Source organism: Elgaria multicarinata, chromosome 8 (assembly GCF_023053635.1).
Source record: "Elgaria multicarinata webbii isolate HBS135686 ecotype San Diego chromosome 8, rElgMul1.1.pri, whole genome shotgun sequence".
Taxonomy (NCBI): domain Eukaryota; kingdom Metazoa; phylum Chordata; class Lepidosauria; order Squamata; family Anguidae; genus Elgaria; species Elgaria multicarinata.
The window spans coordinates 3,447,767-3,467,735 of NC_086178.1; the positions used below are offsets into that span (position 1 = coordinate 3,447,767).

The 19,969-nt window shown below is 46.0% G+C and overlaps 1 protein-coding gene across 3 annotated transcripts in view; it reads right to left on the reverse strand.

Moving 5' to 3' along the window:
• Positions 1–19,969, reverse strand: part of LPP (LIM domain containing preferred translocation partner in lipoma) — a 378,416-nt gene that overhangs the window by 245,364 nt on the left and 113,083 nt on the right. For 2 of the 3 annotated variants that reach the window (XM_063131780.1, XM_063131782.1), the window contains one exon: positions 2,073–2,132. The exons of the other annotated variant lie outside the window; for it this stretch is intronic. The gene's annotated coding sequence lies outside the window, so the exon portion shown is untranslated. The remainder of the gene's footprint in view (positions 1–2,072; positions 2,133–19,969) is intronic. 3 annotated transcript variants of the gene reach the window in all.

Genomic DNA, 19,969 nt, shown 5'->3' on the forward strand with positions numbered 1-19,969 from the left:
CCCCCCGACTGTGGAATGATCTTCCCGATGAGGCTCGCCTGGCGCCAACGTTGTTATCTTTTCAGCGCCAGGTCAAGACTTTTCTCCCAGGCATTTTAACAGCATTTAACAACGCTAAGTTTGTTTTCTAACGGACCCCAGAACTGTTGTTTTTTTTAAAATGGATACTGCTGTTTTTATACTGTTGTTTTTATGTTTCTGGTCATTTTTTGAATTTTGTATGCTTTTTAATGTTTACTGTTTTAACCTTTGTGAACCGCCCAGAGAGCTTTGGCTGTGGGGTGGTATATAAATGTAATAAATAAATAAATAAATAAATAAATAAATAAATAACTTTCCACTGCAGCTGCAGCAACTCCCAACTGTGAGCAGAAGGGGGGGCTTCCCACCACGCTGACTCATCGCTGAAAGACCTTGAACTGGGAGGAGCCAAGGGGCCAGGGGAGCAATCCAGACCCCTAAGTCTCCATCAAGGATCATCTGCCCTGCCACGATTCTCCCGTTTGTACTGCTTTTGCATGAAGTTGCTCTTCTTTTGTGTAATGGTGATTTTGTTAGCCACCTTCAGTGTGCCGATGAGGAAAGGGGGATAGAAACCTAAGGAAAGCTTGGACTATAGAAGAGAGGATTAAGGAGAGACACTGAGAGTCCATCAGGTAGAAGACAGAGCAGACTTGTTTTCCGTTGCTCCAGAGGACAGGACTACAACCCACAGGGGGAGGGGGGGATTGCAGATTTCGGATAAACATTAAGAGAAACATCTTAGCGATAAGAACTGTCCGACAGTGGGACAGAGTTGCTTCAAGAGTTGCCTCAAGAGTATTTAAGCAGCGCCTGGGCGGCCGTCTGAAAGGCCTGCTGTGGCTTCATCTTGCACTGAGCAAGGAGCTGGTCAAGAAGACCTTCAAAGGTCCTTCCAACTCTACGATTCTCTAGCTGGGGCGTCGAACCTCTTCCAGGCTGGGGGTGGCATTCAATTTCAAAGAAACTCTCGGGGGGACATTCCAGTGGTGGGCAGGACTGAATGGGTAAAATGCCCCCCCCAAATACCAGTCTACTGTAGATTGATTGATTGATTGCATTTCTATACTGCCCCATAGCTGAAGTTCTCTGGGCAGTTCACATAGCTTAAATCTCTTACTGCCTGTAACTAAAGCCCTAGGAAAGGCATTTAAACTTTTCAGGATGGGGGAAATGCTGTGCAAAAGCTGAGGAAATACCCAACCACTGGTGGGGCCTGCCCAGGGAAGGTTCACCACCTCTGTTCTATAGATATAAGTAAGCAATATTCAACCAAAGGAATGTTTTTCAGGGAAAAAAGCAAAAGCAGCAAAGCACATACTCTTAGAATCACAGAATAGCAGAGTTGGAAGGGGCCTACAAGGCCATCGAGTCCAAACCCCTGTTCAATGCAGGAATCCACCCTAAAGCATCCCTGACAGATGGCTGTCCAGCTGCCTCTTGAAGGCCTCTAGTGTGGGAGAGCCCACAACCTCCCTAGGTCACTGATTCCATTGTCGTACTGCTCTAACAGTCAGGAAGTTTTTCCTGATGTCCAGCTGGAATCTGGCTTCCTTTAACTTGAGCCCGTTATTCCGTGTCCTGCACTCTGGGAGGATCGAGAAGAGATCCTGGCCCTCCTCTGTGTGACAACCTTTTAAGTCTTTGAAGTGTGCTATCATGTCTCCCCTCAGTCTTCTCTTCTCCAGGCTAAGCATGCCCAGTTGTTTCAATTTCTCTTCCTAGGGCTTTGTTTCCAGACTTTTGATCATCCTGGTTGCCCTCCTCTGAACACGCTCCAGCTTGTCTGCGTCCTTCTTGAATTGTGGAGCCCAGAACTGGACGCAATCCTCTAGATGAGGCCTAACCAGGGCCGAAGAGAGAGGAACCATTGGAAGCTATACTTCTATTAATGCAGCCCAAAATAGCATTTGCCTTTCTTGCACCCATATCACACTGTTGGCTCATATTCAGCTTGCAATCTACAACAATTCCCTGCCCCATCGATTCCCTGCCCCACTGACACTGGCACCAGACGCCTCCACTGTGCGACTGCTCTTTTCACCTCTCACCTCAGTAGTCAGGCTTCCGCTCCAGGAAGACGAAAGGGAACAGGCAGTTCTTGAGTGTATCTGTGGGTAGAAGCACACACAAATGTCGCCAGATTAAGGTCGTGTTCTCAGGACCAGATCGCGTTCTTTGCTGACCATGGGAAATAGATCCTCTCTTCCCACGCCCTGCTTACATTTCACTGTATGCCAAGCATCACAGCGCGGGCGCAAAGACCAAGATGTTCGCTTCTTAATGTTCTATGTCAGGGACTTCAAAGAAAGAAAATATTAGGATATTCCAGACATCCGTTTCAAGTGAAACCAGCCATGGATCCACAACTTAGATCCTATACACAGGTGCCTATATACAGCCATAGATACCTTCTGTCTATATACAGATGCCAACTTGAACATGGGGAGACAAGGCACATTGGTGTATCCAAATGTAACCTTCTTTTCTGCGCCCCCTTATCTCACGCCTGGCATAAACAGACAGATCTCAGGCATGGATAATGTATATTTATAGAAAATAAACTACAAATGCTTTCAATATATCGTAATTCATTTTAGCTCTATGAGATAAAAAAACAATAATATATGAGTATTAGTACTACTACTAATAGGCCTCGTCTTGAGTATTGTGTCCAGTTCTGGTTAGGCCTTCGCTTGAGTATTGGGTCCGGTTCTGGGCACCACACTTCAAGGACGCAGACTATTTATTTATTTATTTATTTATTACATTTAATAAATAAATTTAATTTAATTTATTTACTTCGCCCAATAGCCGAAGCTCTCTGGGTGGTTTCAGAGGAGGGCAACCAGGATGATCAGGGGTCTGGAAACAAAGCCCTATGAAGAGAGACTGAAAGAACTGGGCATGTTTAGCCTGGAAAAGAGGGGAGACATGAAAGGACTTGAACGGCTGTCACACAGAGGAGGGCCAGGATCTCTTCTCGATCCTCCCAGAGTGCAGGACACGGAATAACGGGCTCAAGTTAAAGGAAGCCAGATTCCATCTGGACATCAGGAAAAACTTCCTGACTGTTAGAGCAGTATGACAATGGAACCAGTGACCTAGGGAGGTGGCGGGCTCTCCCACACTAGAGGCCTTCAAGAGGCAGCTGGACAACCATCTGTCAGGGATGCTTTGAGGTGGGTTCCTGCATTGAGCGTGGGGTTGGACTTTATGGCCTTACAGACCCCTCCCGACTGTACTATTCTATGATTCTACCAATAATAATAATAATAATAATAATAATAATAATAATAATAGAGGTTTTGATGATGAAAATAAACTGTGATGAGTATTTGTCAAGAGGCAAGAGATCTCTATGGCTTGAGAAGCTCTGATTTGTCTTCTCTGATGAATTTTGGGTCCCTCCAGAGATAGCACGGATCAGAGCCCACATGGCATTTTCCAAACCCCTCCCTCCCCCTCCCCATGCAGCAAAGTCAATTTCCAAAGCCACGAAACTCTGCTCAAGCAAATGTGCGACTGAACCCCTTGTTACATTTCTAAATATACCCCGGTTGTCAAGACAACAAAGGGGCGACTGACAGGTCTCGCAAACGTCCTGTATCTATTTAATTGTCAGCATTTCGGGACTGACTCAGAAGAAAACGCTGCCGGAGATGTCTTATTGCCATGGTTACCACTGGCGTTCGGCTACAGGTGTGTGTGGTGTTTTTTTAATCGCCCGACGGCGCACAAGTGCGAGGGATGAGAGATGGAGAGGCGGGCAGCTTTGGTCCAGACAGCAGATGAGGCTGAACGCTAAAGGCTGCCGGGAGGAAGAATGAAAGAGGCCTTCAAAACACCGGGAAGTGGGAGAAACGTTTCCCTACCCATGACGTCAAAACGGCCTGTGTCAATGCCGTGGCACTCTTGTAAGGCTGAGAATGAAGCCCAGACTGCCTGGAGCCCATTTTGACATCCAAGCTACTACAGTGAGAACGGCAACTCCCTGCCACCTGCGTAATGGCACCCGGCCAAGGAGTGCTGGCTGGCAAAGTTGTCCAAGGCCAACTTTGGACAATGGGTTGCAGAGGGGTGAGCCATCTGCAACCCACTGCAGCTTCTTTGCTTTTGGCAGATGAAGTTGCCCCTATCAGACTTGGGCACTGCGATCAGAAAAGACCAGGACAGAAGGCCCCATTCTCATAGAGGTGGTCAACCCACGTCTGGGCTGTACCACTTCAGACCGGAGGTGGGGACCAACCTGATGCAATGCTCCTCCATATGAAAACTAGATGTCAGAGAGGAAGATGCAAGCCTCACATTCTTCCTCACACCTATTTTTTCCTCCATGTACAATCATGATGAAGATGATTTTAGTATGCAGGAGCATTCAATCTAGTCAACCCCTCTGCAATCTGAAGTGGTACAGCCCAGACACAGGTCCATTATCTCCTTGAGAGCAAGGCCCAAGCCAAGGGTGCCAGGGTCATCCATTTGGCGTGGCTGCTTCCAGTTAAAAGCTAATGACCCAGAAGGAATTCATTGGCATGTTTCTGCTTACACTAAATGATGTGTTTGTGTACACTTGCCTGTCAAGAGGAAGCATCACTTATGCAACGAACCACTGGATTAAAGGCACACTAAGAAGATCAACCCTGCAGACCAGCTGCCTCTATACTGTTCCCACAGTAGCCCAGGGAAAGCGGACACGCAGGACATAGAATCATAGAATCATAGAACAGCAGAGTTGGAAGGGGCCTACAAGGCCATCGAGTCCAACCCCCTGCTCAATGCAGGAATCCACCCTAAAGCATCCCTGACAGAGGCTTGTCCAGCTGCCTCTTGAAGGCCTCTAGTGTGGGAGAGCCCACAACCTCACCAGGCAACTGATTCCATAAGAACATAAGAAGAGCCCCAATGCTGGATCAGACCAAGGGTCCATCTAGTCCAGCACTCTGTTCACACAGCGGCCAACCAGCCATCGGCCAGGGATGAACAAGCAGGACATGGTGCAACAGCACCCTCCCACCCATGTTCCCCAGCAACTGGTGCACACAGGGTTATTGCCCCAAATACTGGAGATAGCACAACCATCAGGGCTAGTAGCCATGGATAGCTTTCTCCTCCAGGAACTTATCCAACCCCCTTTTAAAGCCATCCAGATTGGTGGCCGTCACCACAACCTGTGGTAGTGAGTTCCATAACTGAACTATATTTTAACCTATATCTCATATTAAAATCTATTGATAACCTATATCAATCAAAAATTGATATAGGTTAAAATCTCATATTTTAACCTATATCAATTTTTGCTGTGTGGTTTTATCCTGGTCGTGCTTTTTATATTGTGTTTTGTATTTGTGTTTTTAAATTGTTGGTTGTTTTATTATGCTCTTCATGGTTTTAATTGTTGTGAACCGCCCAGAGAGCTTTGGCTATTGGGCGGTATAGAAATGAAATGAAATGAAATGAAATAAATAAATAAAACTATATGCTGTTTGAAGAAGAACTTCATTTTATCTTTACTGGATTTCCCACCAATCTCCCAACATGAACCTACCCGCACAATGCACTCAACATCTAAGGTCCCCTTCCGAGTGCCTACTCCGAGGGAAGCTCGGAGGATGGCAACAAGGGAGAGGGCCTTTTCGGTGGTGGCCCCCTCAACTGTGGAATGATCTCCCCGATGAGGCTCGCCTGGCGCCAACAATGTTATCTTTTAGGCGCCAGGCCGAGACTTTTCTGTTCTCCCAGCCACTTAACAGCATTTAACAACATATGTTAAGTCTAATATGTTAATTCCTGTGGAACTCCCTGCCTCTGGAGGTCAGGCAGGCTCCGACCTTGTACTCCTTTCGGCGCCTCCTGAAAACATATTTATTCCAAGAAGCCTTTCTTCAACATGCAGCCTTGGATTTCTGATTTTTGCTTCTTTTTAAATGTTGTTTTAACTGTTTTATTCTGTTTTTGTTTAAAAACAAACTGCCCAGAGAGCTTCGGCTATTGGGCGGTGTAAAAATGCAATAAAATAAATAAATAAATAAATAAATAAATTAAATTAAAGGATTTTATTTATTTATTTATTTATTTATTTATTGCATCTATATCCTGCCTTTTTTCCTCCAAGGAACATAAGGCGGCATACAAAAAATCATCCCCCTCTCCAGTTTATCCTCACAACAACAACCCTGTGAGGTAGGCTGGGCTTTGGTGATGGTGCCCAAAGTTACCCAGTGAGCTTCTGTGGCTGAGTGGGGACTAGAACCCGGATTCCCCCAACTCTCAGTACAACACTCTAGCCACTACACCACACTGGATATAATTGTACTTTTCAAGTACATAACGGGGTCCATTAAAAAACAAACAGACTTCAAATTTTATTCATGGCTATCCTGAATGGGTTTTAGCCGAACACATATGATCACACATTATTACATAAAAAATTAAAATGAGCCGAACTCTGTACAGCAATTACTCCCATCAGCACACATCTTCTACAAACAGATTTATTTATTTATTATTATTTATTATTTATTTTGAATATTTATATACCTCTCCCCATTGAAAAATTTCGGAGCGGTGTACAAGGTAAAATGAAAACAAAACAAAATGGATACTGTTGTTTTATACTATTGTTTTTATATTTTTGATGGTTTTAAATTTTGTATACTTTTTAATGTTCACTGTTTTTAACTTTTGTAAACCGCCCACAGAGCTTCAGCTGTGGGGCGGTATATAAATTTAATAAATAAATAAATAGCACCTCCCAGTCTTATTTCCCAGCATACTGCCTCTGATGCTGGAGGCAACAGACAACTATCGTGATTCGCAGCCATTAATAACTTTATCCCCCATGAGCCTGTCTAAGGGAACAATCGTATGCCCCCCCCCCCAGACAGTGCCTGAGAGGGTGGCATAGGTTATTTCAGATTCCTGGATCCAAGGTCAATGATGGCGCCCCGATTTCGGACCTGGGGGGTCTGAGCTCTCTGCCCCCTCTCCCTCATCTCATAGCTGGCGTGGAAGGAATGGCCTTGGAGAGGAGGGAAAGGGGGCAGTTCTGTGAGCGATGAGGCGAGGGGACTGGAAATGCCAGCTGACGCGGAATCCTCCAGCCTTCTTGTCACGTCTAACCCTACTGCCCCTGTTTTGGGAGAAGATGTTTCAGGTAATCAATCAGAATCCGATTCGGACCTAGAGGAGGCAGCGCCAAACACCAGCCAGCCTGTACCAGTTGGGGAGGAAGCTCTCACAGGCGATTCCCCAGCTGGGAGTCAGCCCTCTCCAGAGCTTATCTCCTCAAGGCCAGATCCTACACACTCAGTGGGAAGTGAGCTTTCTTCCGGAGGAGAGCGCCCCAACAAGCTAGCTGATGCTAGTGTCTGTTGGAAGCTGAAACACACGGCACGAAAGGAAGGCGTGAGAAAGTCGGTTAGATTACCCCAGAACCTGCCTCCGCACCAGGTGCTCTAAAGTTACGGGCAACAAGGGAGGGGGCCTTTTCAGTGGTGGCCCCCCAATGGTGGAATGATCTCCCCAATGAGGCTTGCCTGGAGCCAACATTGTTATCTTTTCAGCGCCAGGTCAAGACTTTTCTCTTCTCCCAGGCATTTTAACTAGGCATGTGCTCCGCTCCGATTAGAAGCAGAGAATCAGAAGTGAATTGGCCTGCTCTGCCTTGCCCAGAGGCGGAGTAGAAGCGGACCGGGGACCCGTAGAAGCACGGCGAAGAGAAGTGGCCATACACGGAGCACTTCTCTTTTCGCGGACCGATCCGATCGCCATTTTGAAAAAATTCGCCCATAGGATTGCATTGCGGAAAAGAATAGGGGATAACTGTGTTGTTTTTTAAGCTATCTTTCTGAAACTTCTTGTGCTTAGAGAGTTGTGGCTGGGGGTCATTTTGAGCCTACTCTCAGCTCTCTGCGTGCTGCGGTTTGCTTGCTAGAATTTTTGGGAAAATCGGGTAAAACAGCGGGAAAATACCTTTTTCGAAGGGCTGAGGGGCAGAGTCAACTTCCGGTCATGATCACATGATCCCAAAGTTGGAGGAGGGGATAGGCAAAACGGGTAACTTGGGATTCTGGGAACTTCTCTTTCTTAGTCTGAACGGACTTTTCCCAGTGTTTTTTAAAACAGTAGCCCCACCAAATGCACAAACACAACCTGAAATCATATGCTAAGCCAATAGTAAGAGATAGGAAAAGCACAGCACTGCTACCCACCCTAACTTTGGGGAACAACTGAATAGATGTGGTGCAAGGGGATGAGCTCCCCTAGGGCATGTGGACGTGCCCTGTGCACTCTCCTGTCCTTGGAGGGCCATCAGAGCCCTCTAAAAGTAAATCACTGGAGAGAATGCCTATCATGAGTTGAAGTGATCGTTTGCTTCTTAAAGACTGGTACCTAGACAGGACCAGTCAAATTGGCAGATGATTCCCCCTCTTCTTGGGCATTTCAGATTCCTGGATCCAAGGTCAATGATGGCACCCCGATTTTGGACCTGGGGGGTCTGAGCTCTCTGCCCCCTCTCCCTCATCTCATAGCTGGCGTGGAAGGAATGGCCTTAGAGAGGAGGGAAAGGGGGCAGTTCTGTGAGCGATGAGGCGAGGGGACTGGAAATGCCAGCTGACGCGAAATCCTCCAGCCTTCTTGTCACGTCTAACCCTACTGCCCCTGTTTTGGGAGAAGATGTTTCAGGTAATCAATCAGAATGCGATTCGGACCTAGAGGAGGAGGCGCCAGACACCAGCCAGCCTGTACCAGTTGGGGAGGAAGCTCTCACAGGCGATTCCCCAGCTGGGAGTCAGCCCTCTCCAGAGCTTATCTCCTCAAGGCCAAATCCTACACACTCCGTGGGAAGTGAGCTTTCTTCCGGAGGTGACAAGCTAGCGGATGCTAGGGCCTGCCGGAAGCTAAAATGCACAGAGCGGAAGCAAGGCGTGAGAAAGTCAGTCCGACTAAGGTTGCGCCAGAACCTGCCTCACTAGGCTCTCTGAAGTTATGGGCGTTTGGGAAGGGGCTTCCTGTTCTCCTTGGTCGGACAATTGTCTCGCTTAGTTTGCATAGTTTTGCCTACGAGGAACTTTCCAAGAGATTAGACTCTCTTCAGGTAGAAGAGATGTTTGCTGCTTAATAAAAGCTTTGTGGATTACCTAGCAGGCCTCATTATTTGCCTCCCATAGAAAGCAGGAGCTTTCTGAAAAACACGACACTTAGAATTATAGAATCATAAAATAGCAGAGTTGGAAGGGGCCTACAAGGCCATCGAGTCCAACCCCTGCTCAATGCAGGAATCCACCCTACAGCATCCCTGACAGGTGGTTGTCCAGCTGCCTCTTGAAGGCCTCTAGTGTGGGAGAGCCCACACTTCTTCCCTCCTGCTCCACACAGCATCAGCTAGATGGGCAATAAAAGCCCATCTAGCAAAAATGCAGAGCAGGAGGAGCACAGAGGCGAAGTTTGCCTCCACGCTCCTCCCTCTCCCCATAGGATTCCTGCGACAGCACTGACCTCACACAGAAGGCCTTGCCTAGCGCACCCTTCTCAAGCCAAGCACCACTTCTTGAAAAGCCTGAGGAGAGGGTAAAAACAACACAACCTCTCCCCTATATGTGAGGGAACAAGGTAAACGGTTTTGGCAAATAGGTTCTATTACTGAGGTACTGAACTGTATTGTTCGATGTTTTTACACTGTGTAATGTAGCAGGTAATAAATCCGAGCTGACGCGTGGTTTGTGGTAACAGAACAGAAAGTAAAGTTTATTGAAATTAAACAAATCTTTAGTATTTCAATTTTAAATCAAACCTGCATATTTTTATATTTAAAACAAAATTTAAAATTCGATCTCTTCTCACTCCTCACACCAAACACTCTCACGAAGCACAAGCCAGACTAAAACTCTCAGACTAAAACCAAACCTCAAACTAACTCTCACAATCCCCTCAGCCAACCTATTTATACTGCTCCCTCCCCGTCTCTCACCGCATCACTAGCCACACCCACTCACTCAAATATTCCGCACTCGCTAGACATACAAACCCCAGACATACCTAAGGGACAGAAAGGTGGGTATCGCCACAATTCCTGTCAGCTGACGAGCACCCCGACCGGGCTGGGCCCTAACCTACTTTTAAAGCTGTTTAGGTTGGTGGCCACAACTGCATCCTGTGATGCAGAGAATTCCACGATCACTATGCACACAGGGAATCACGCCTCGGAGATGCACCTCTCCCAAGAAGCATCGATATTTCATGACTGTTTTTATTACCGTATTGCTTCGATTCTAAGACGCCATCGATTCTAAGACGCAGTCCATTTTTAGAGCTGTTAATTTAGGGGGAAAAGTGCGTCTTAGAATCGAAGAAATATGGTAATTTAGGGGAAAAAGTGCGTCTTAGAATCGAAGAAATATGGTATGTATGTTGCTCAGAGAATTTCTGTTCTAAGATGACCTCCTCCTCCTCCTCCTCCTCCTCCTCCTCCTCCTCCTCCTCCTCATCATCATCATACCACTGTGAAGGAGACCCCGTTCTCTCTACCACATTCATGAACAACAAGAAAAAACTGCCCCGATACAGCTGTTAACTGCCGAGCTAACTCCTATGGAACTCCCTGCCTCTAGACATCAGGCAGGTGCCAACTTTGTATTCCTTTCAGCGCCTCCTGAAAACAACATTATTCCAGGAAGCCTTTCCTTAATGGTCAGCCACGGTTCACTGTACATTTTGCTTCTTTTAAAATCTATTTTGAAAGTGTTTCATTCTGCTTTGTTTTTTATTTTATCTTGTACACCATGCCGAAATTTTGAATGGGGAACAGTATATAATAAATTATAAATAAATGTGCAATGCAAGCCAACCACCATTTCTCTCATGCATGGAGGGGTCCAGGGGCAAAGAAGGAAAACAGCTTTTATTCCAGGCAGGGCGGTGGGGGCGGTGGGTGGGAGATTGCAGAGGAAATAAAATCCTAAACTTGGCGATTCTGCCGTCAACGTCTCCTCATGCTTTTGGAAAGCAATTTGTCGTCGAGGTATTGGCTCAATGAGATTAACTTTGCAGAGATGAATGTCTGATGCTGGGGACAATATTTTTTATTGTATATTACTTTTCCTTTTTTTGCTTTTACGCCCAGAGCCGTTTATTTTAGCTATGAAGAACAGCTATTCCCTTTGCTAAAGAGTTCTTTTGACGGCACCTAAAGTAATGTTTAATAAAGGGTGCCGAAAAGAAGGTTGGCAGCCTTGGGGGGGGGGGTGGAGTGTGGGGGAGAGAAAAGTAGTGGGGAACCTTCATTGGCCTGCACATTTCACTTTTAAACACACACACAGAGAGAGAGAGAGAGAAAGAGAGAGAGAGAGAGAACTGTTGATCTCCGCTCAATAAACACATTTGAAGATTCTGTGAAGCGTAATAAAAAAAAAGGTCTCCTGATCCATTCCTGGCATCAACAGGCAGCCATCCACATCTGTCTCTTTAGAGATGGGTCAACATTCTTTCAGGGAGCTACTCTCTTTGAGGAGTGTTGTGCTCCGTATTATGGGGTGGGGCTTCCAAAGATGGGAGTGATTAGGGTGCAGGACACGGAATAACTGGCTCAAGTTAAAGGAAGCCAGATTCCAATAGCCGAAGCTCTCTGGGCAGTTCACAAAAATTAAAACCATAATAAAACAACCAACAGGTTAAAAACACAAATACAGAATACAGTATCAAAAGCACAACCAAGATAAAACCACGCAGCAAAAATTGATATAAGATTAAAATACAGAGTTAGAACAGTAAAATTTAAATTTAAGTTAAAATTAAGTGTTAAAATGCTGGGAGAATAAAAAGGTCTTTAGCTGGCGACGAAAGCAGTACAGTGTGGGTGCCAGGCGGACCTCTCTGGGGAGCTCATTCCACAACCGGGGTGCCACAGCGGAGAAGGCCCTGCTCCTGGTAGCCACCTGCCTCACTTCCTTTGGCAGGGGCTCACGGAGAAGGGCCCCTGTAGATGATCTTAAGGTCTGGGCAGGTACATATGGGAGGAGGTGTTCCTTCAGATAGCCTGGCCCCAAACCGTTTAGGGCTTTTAATGTCAATACCAGCACTTTGAATCAGGCCCGGACCTGGACTGGCAGCCAATGAAGTTGTAAAAGGACTGGCGTGATGTGATCTCGCTGAGAAGTGGTCCTGCCTCAGCCTTCTCTTCTCAAGGCTAAACAGACGCATTTCTTTCCTTCATCATTCTGAAATAAAGATGAGGGGGAGCAAAATGGGCCCTGGGGAGGTGTGGGCTTGTGCCGGACACCAGACACCCACGGGGGAGGTATAAGGTGCAAGGCACTGAAAGCTTCTATATCTACGCACATCCATGTTTTTGAAGCACTCTCTTTTCTTCCTGGTAGCCACAAGGGCGAAATCAAAGCTGAGCAGAAACATTGGGGCAAACACACTAGAACCTATCAGAAGTGCTGCAGGACTGGACAGAGCGCAGGTGGGCAATTAAATTCTATGAACCTATGAACCGCACCATGGCAGAATGATAGAACTGGATTATTTTCCCACTGAGCACACTCTTCTTTACACCATGGGCACGGAGTGGACTGGATTTGAATTAAGGGGAGGGGGCACTTAGAGAGGATGGGATGAAAAGACCCACACACACACACACACACACACACATGCACACGCACACCAGGTACAGGGTAGGGTATTGTTATGACCTGCATATGAGCTGTGCATGGCTCAGGCAAGGACACCTACAGACAACAACAAAGGCAACTGTGTTTATGGCAGACGTCACATTTATGGTAGAAATCAATGGCATGATCTCCGCTTGCAGATGGAGAACGCCAGCTTGCTTAAGGCGTTGAAGCCCAGTTTACACACAGCAGTAAGCGTTCCAAAGAATGGGGGACACACACACTGCCCCAGCAGCATTCTATGTGGCTGACATCACATTTAAAATGGGTCGCTGTGCGCATCTGTGTAGTGTGCTGTACACCTGGGCCACAGTTCCCAGGCACATTAACTTACTATGTGTAAACATTGCGTTTAATTGTGATGCCAGCATCTCTGTAGGCACTAGGGATCATGCGTAAATCGTTGCAAACTTAGAGAAGAGGGAAGATTCTAAATGAGGCCTGCCTAATACATGAGAGCACTCTTCAAAGACTTGAAAGGTTGTCAGACAGAGGAGGGCCAGGATCTCTTCTCGATCCTCCCGGAGTGCAGGACACGGAATAAGGGGCTCAAGTTACAGGAAGCCAGATTCCAGCTGGACATCAGGAAAAACTTCCTGACTGTTAGAGCAGTATGACAATGGAACCAGTTACCTAGGGAGGTTGTGGGCTCAATGAAGCATTGAGTCTCTGTAATGTATCTCTTGCCTTCCTCTGAACCTGCTCTAACCTGTCAATGTCCTTCTGGAAATAGTCCCATTGAGCCCAAAGTAGTTACTCCCGTGTAAGTGTGCACTGGTTTGCAGCCTAACAGAACAATCCTTTGCATGTTCAGACGTGAGCAATAATCTGTTTAATGGGGCTTACTCCTAAGTAAGTGCGCAGAGGGTTGCCATGTGAACATTTTCAGGTTGTTTATCTTATTGTAATATTTAGCTCTGGTATCTTTGTCCTGGCTGATGGTGAAGACAAAGAGAAAAATGGTGGCGATGACCACTATGGAAGAGTATTACCTTCCTCTTCATCGTCCTCCTCAAGTGCAGAACTGGGGGAAAAATGCTATCTATGAGTTTTGCTCTACTTTATGCTACACCATAACCACGTATTTAGGTCCTGCTCAAAATAACAAGAGTTCTCTGCATGGTTCATAATTAGTATCATAACTTCTTTGGTTTTAAATAATGCTTTTCATGTGCCTAGTTATATTACCCTATGCAAATGTTCTCATGTATTTAAAGTTCTTTTTTCGTTCCTTTAAAAAAACAAAACTAGCTGATATACGCGCCATTGCTCAGCCCCCCTAAGATGTCTGTGAGGTAATCATTGTAAAATAGTAGGCCGGTGCTAGGCCTGTGAGTTAACTTTTAAATGCATTAAATTCATTTCTTCTTTTTTTTCCTCTCTCACGCTCACAACAACCCTGCAAGGTAGGCTGGTGCTAGAAAGAAATGAATTACGTTCGTTTCTTTTTTCTCTCTCTCTCTGTCTCTCTCACCCCTGACGCGTGGCCAGGGTCACCTTGAAGCCACTGCCATGATTTTCCTTGGCCCCAGTCCAGGGCTGTGGAGTCAGAGACGTGGACTCGGAGTCGGAAGCAATTCTTGGGTAACTGGAGTCAGAGTCGGAGTAGGTAAAAATGTACCGACTCCTAATAAATTTAAATTGTATATAGAGTTGCGATATGTATATTCACTTGAATTTTATATTCAAATGATACTTTAATCTCGAAAAAGGTTTATGTTACTTATGTACCTAACTGAGTTCATTTCTTTTAAAATGGCCATTTCATAGAATCATAGAAACATAGAATAGCAGAGTTGGAAGGGGCCTACAAGGCCATCGAGTCCAACCCCCTGCTCAATGCAGGAATCCACCCTAAAGCATCCCTGACAGGTGGTTGTCTAGCTGCCTCTTGAATGCCTCTAGTGTGGGAGAGCCCACAACCTCCCAAGGTAACTGTTTCCATTGTCGTACTGCTCTAACCGTCAGGAAGTTTTTCCTGATGTCCAGCCGGAATCTGGCTTCCTGTAACTTGAGCCCATTATTCTGTGTCCTGCACTCTGCCTCTCCAAGTATTTGAAGAGTGCTCTCATGTCTCCCCTCAATCTTCTCCTCTCCAGGTTAAACATGCCCAGTTCTTTCAGTCTCTCTTCATAGGGCTTTGTTTCCAGACCCCTGATCATCCTTGTTGCCCTCCTCTGAACATGCTCAAGCTTGTCTGCGTCCTTCTTGAATTGGGGAGCCCAGAACTGGACGCAATACTCTAGATGAGGCCTAACCAGGGCCGAAGAGAGAGGAACCAGTGCCTCATGTAATTTGTAAGCTATACTTCTATTAATGCAGCCCAAAATAGCATTTGCCTTTCTTGCAGCCATATCGAACTGTGGGCTCATATTCAGCTTGCGATATACAACAATTCCAAGATCCTTCTTGTTTGTAGTATTGCTGAGCCAAGTATCCCCCATCTTGTAACTGTGCCTTTGGTTTCTATTTCCTAAATGTAGAACTTGGCATTTATCCCTATTAAATTTCATTCTGTTGTTTTCAGCCCAGCACTGCAGCCTATCAAGATCACTTTGAAGTTTGGCTGTCTTCCTCTTAAGGTACATTAATCCCCAACCCGCCTTACCCCGGGGCATTTTCTTACATAAGATTTGTTTTTCCTTGCATCTTTTGAGAGAGAGAAAATATTTAAAAACTGACACCATTTCAAAAACAAAACTTGGAGAAAACCAAGAATGCAAGTGTTCAAACCAGTAATGCAGCCATGTATTTAAGCAATAATTCTCAGTATCTGCTTCAACTACTTTATTTCAGGAACATTTCTAAACTGTTTTGTACAAACCATTATATCGCCTATTTTGGAATGCTTCGGCTATTGGGCGGTATAAAAATGCAATAAATAATAATAATAATAATAATAATAATAATAATAATAATTCCTCATTTAATCTGAACAGGAAAATCTCTCTCTCTCTCTCTCTCTCTCTCTCTCACACACACACACACACATTATTTTTCCCTCATAATGTCTACCAGACTTCCGCAACCAGGTATCTCCAGATGTGTGGAGTACAATTCTCATAATCCTGGTCAGGTGATCCAACACATCTGGAACGCAGCAGGTTAAGGAAGACTGATTGTAAACATATAGCTGGGAGGTCCTCCCTCCGCACTCACACCATTCTCTCTTATTAAATACTTTTTTAATACCACCACCCTTTAATACCACCACATCTTAATCCACGGATGTTTACAGAGAGCCACAAAATAATATATGAAATATCTGTCTCTATTATGTTCTAACTTGTCTATTTTTTCACTTTGTGTTTTTCTCAGATACCATATTCTAACTTGCTTTCATATTGGTTTACGTCGTATGACCTCTCTCAACTGCTACCTGGTCCTTTGCTGTGGGGAGACATGAGAGCACTCTTCAAATACTTGAAAGGTTGCCACACAGAGGAGGGCCAGGATCTCTTCTCCATCCTCCCTGAGTGCAGGACACGGAATAATGGGCTTAAGTTACAGGAACCCGGATGCCGGCTGGACATCAGGAAAAACTTCCTGACTGTTAGAGCAGTACAACAATGGAACCAGTGACCTAGGAAGGTTGTGGGCTCTCCCACACTAGAGGCCTTCAAGAGGCAGCTGGACACCACCTGTCAGGGACACTTTAGGGTGGATTCCTGCACTGAGCAGGGGGTTTGACTTGATGTCCTTAGAGGCCCCTTCCAACTCTGCAATTCTATGATTCTATGACTGTTTCTTTGTTTTTCCAAGCACATCCATGTCTTTCATGTCTCCTTATTAAATTTCCCAGTTATTAAATTGGGTAGGTTTATTATTTATTTATTTATTTATTTTATTACATTTATATACCGCCCCATAGCCGAAGCTCTCTGGGCGGTTTACAAAAGTTAAAAACAGTAAACATTTAAAAAAAAGTATACAAAATTTAAAAACCAGAAGTATACAAAATTTAAAAACTATCAGAAACATAAAAACAACAGTATAAAAACAACAGCATCCATTTTACCCATTTATTTGTAATGTACTGGGTGCCATTATTTTATCATTTAAATAGAAGATTCCCCCCTCCCCCCGGAAAAGTGTGAATAGATTGCAAATCAGTGAACTACAATTTTGCAATCCAAATAAGTAGCTATACAGAAAATTAGGTTCATACAGGCATAGAGGTACTTCAGGTAACCTGATCCCAAACCGTTCAGGGCTTTACGGACCCAAACTGGCAATTGGGCACAGAAATGCACAGGCAACCAAGGTAACTTGTACAGAACAGGTGTGATGAATTCAGAGAGCTCAGCTCCCGCCAATAACTCTGGGGCTACATTCTGCACCAGCTGAAATTTCTAGACCATCTCGAAAGGCAGCCGCACACCAGATGCTTTTACAGCAGTGTATGGTGAAGTGTTACAAGGTTCGAATGGGGAAAGTGCGCATTTCAGGAGGAAAAAGTGAGTATTTCTGTGCACGTTCTGCCCTTCCTCTATTGCCTAAAGAATAAAACTGCATGTGTTTGTGGGGGGGAGGAATGCACATTTCAAAGTGCACGTGTGTGGGGTTTTTTTTTAAAAAAAAAAATCCTCTCTCAAGCACGGTCCCAAGTTCAGGAACGTGAAAACAATTTTCGAAAAATAGGTTTCCAGTTGCATTCACGTTGCGAATGGGGCAAATTTGGATGATTTGTGGATCATTACCATTCTCAGGCAATCGTAGACAAGGTTGAAGTTCTCTAGATAAGGGCTTAATCTGAGATAGGTCCTATCAGGGACTGGGACGTGAACCTACCTGTGAGAGCTGTAACAAAATGCTGCAGGGTAGAGCGGTCAAGCCAGCCAGCTGCTTTTCCAGGAAACTCCATTCCCTCCCACAGTTTATCTGGATTCTTCCCCGTTCCCATCACCCACCAGTCATATACCAACTGAGCATGCTCAGTCCTCACTGATCCATTTATTGGGTTCTTATCCATCCTTAGGGTTTTGTGGAGGAGGTTCCAATAGACTTCTGCAAACTTTGGCATTTCCCTGACGTTGGTGCTCTCTCCGACTCCCGTGCAAAGATGGCGCCATTTTGGCTCGTAAGTGGGAGAAGGTTCCTGGTTAGCATATATCAAAGGTGGGCAAAGTGCGACCCATCAGACACGTGCAACCCCTGCTGCCCCCACCAAACTGTGAATAAAATGAAATGAAATAAAAAAGCGCAACTATTTTGAAGCTACTTTTGACCCTTTTGGAGAAAGGGCAGCCAAGAGGCTGCTGGGATTCTGGCCAGAAAACTGGGACTCGGAAGAATCATAGAATCACAGAATAGGAGAGTTGGAAGGGGCCTACAAGGCCATCGAGTCCAACCTCCTGCTCAATGCAGGAATCCACCCGAAAGCATCCCTGACAGAGGGTTGTCCAGCTGCCTCTTGAAGGCCTCTAGTGTGGGAGAGCCCACAACCTCACCAGGCAACTGATACCATTGTTGTACTGCTCTAACAGTCAGGAAGTTTTTCCTGATGTCCAGCTGGAATCTGGCTTCCTTTAACTTGAGCCCATTATTCCGTGTCCTGCACTCTGGGAGGATCGAGAAGAGATCCTGGCCCTCCTCTGTCTGACAACCTTTTAAGTATTTAAGAGACCTGCCACGTGGGAGAGATTAATCTGGAAGCATTTCAAAAAGAAAGGAAGCGGCCACAATCATCTATTTGCTGACAAGGATTTTTGTTTGGGGCGGGGGGCTTGGCCAAGATGACCTCGATGCCCCCCTACCATGAGTGGGTCTGCCTCGTTCTTGCTTCCACCCCTGCTGCTCATTCACCTGCCTTCTACCTCTGGACTCCATGGCACAACTGCCCAATGGGGCAGCTCACAGCCATGGAAGGATGTTGCATTGTCTATCCACTCACTCCGGTCACCGCTTGCAGGCTTGGATTGGGCAGGTGAACAAGCCACAACAGCAAACAGGGGCAGGAGGCTCAGAGCGCTGCCAGTGGGCCCCTCGGCAGGGCACCCAGCTATGCCTACCCTGTGATGCCGGCTCCGTCACTGCCCGAGTACGGCTCTGAGTCTGAGATGGAGATTATTTGTTGATGGAACACACAATGTGATGCAGGTGGCTTTTAATTGCCTTTCTCCCTCCCCCCATCCTGGTTGATTGGGGGAGGGGACGCTCTGCCGTTCAGCCCATAAATGGCAGAGACGGCGGCTGGCATGTAGCATATTTCATTTGAGACGCGTTACACGGCAAAGCCCGTGGCACAAGAGAAAGAGACAGCGGGAGGCACGCGGTTCTGGTCGGCAAAAGCTGCCGTTCTCCGCTTCTCGGCAGCTTGAAGCCTTCTCAGGGCTAAACCTCCGCATCGTTATGAGCTGGCCTTTGATGACTAAGAGGGGGCAGGAGGGGGGGGGAATCCGAGATGCAGTTTTCACCCCTTCCTCCCAGGATGACTTGAATGCGGTGTTGCTGCTCTGCGCATTTATATTTAGCCTCTTTGCCTCCTGTCTGTGTAACAACTTTCTGAATCACATTCATCAAAGCAGAGCAAATGCAAACCAGCTCGCATCTCACAGGTTGGCTGTGTTAATTACAGCTGTCCAAAAGTTGCTCTCCTTTTCGGGGTGTGTGCGTTATGTACCCTAGCCTTTCGGTTCTCAGTCAGCAACATCACCTTCAGCCAGGCCTGCAGAACACAAGATGCATGCAGAAGTTGGAGCTATGAACATAGCCTAGCATTCTGTTGACATGGTGGCCAACCACCATGTCTAAACTCCCAGAAGGGAGCCAAATAAACTCCAACTCCTACTCTTACTCCTCCTCCTCCTCCCTTTCAATCTTTTCCTACTGCCTTTAGTAGGAAGAGTTAAGTATGGACTCCGAAGTCCATCAGAAGTGGGGATAAAAAAATATTGCCATCACAGAATAATAGAATAGTAGAATTGGAAGGGGTCTCTAAGGCCATCAAGACCAACCCCCTGCTCAATGCAGGAATCCACCCTAAAGCATCCCTGACAGAGGGTTGTCCAGCTGCCTCTTGAAGGCCTCTAGTGTGGGGGAGCCCACAACCTCCCTAGGTAACTGATTCCATTGTCGTACTGCTCTAACAGTCAGGAAGTTTTTCCTGATGTCCAGCCGGAATCTGGTTTCCTTTAACTTGAGCCCGTTATTCCGTGTCCTGCACTCTGGGAGGATCGAGAAGAGATCCTGGCCCTCCTCTGTGTGACAACCTTTCAAGTATTTGAAGAGTGCCATGTCTCCCTTCCATCTTCTCTTCTCCAGGCTAAACATGC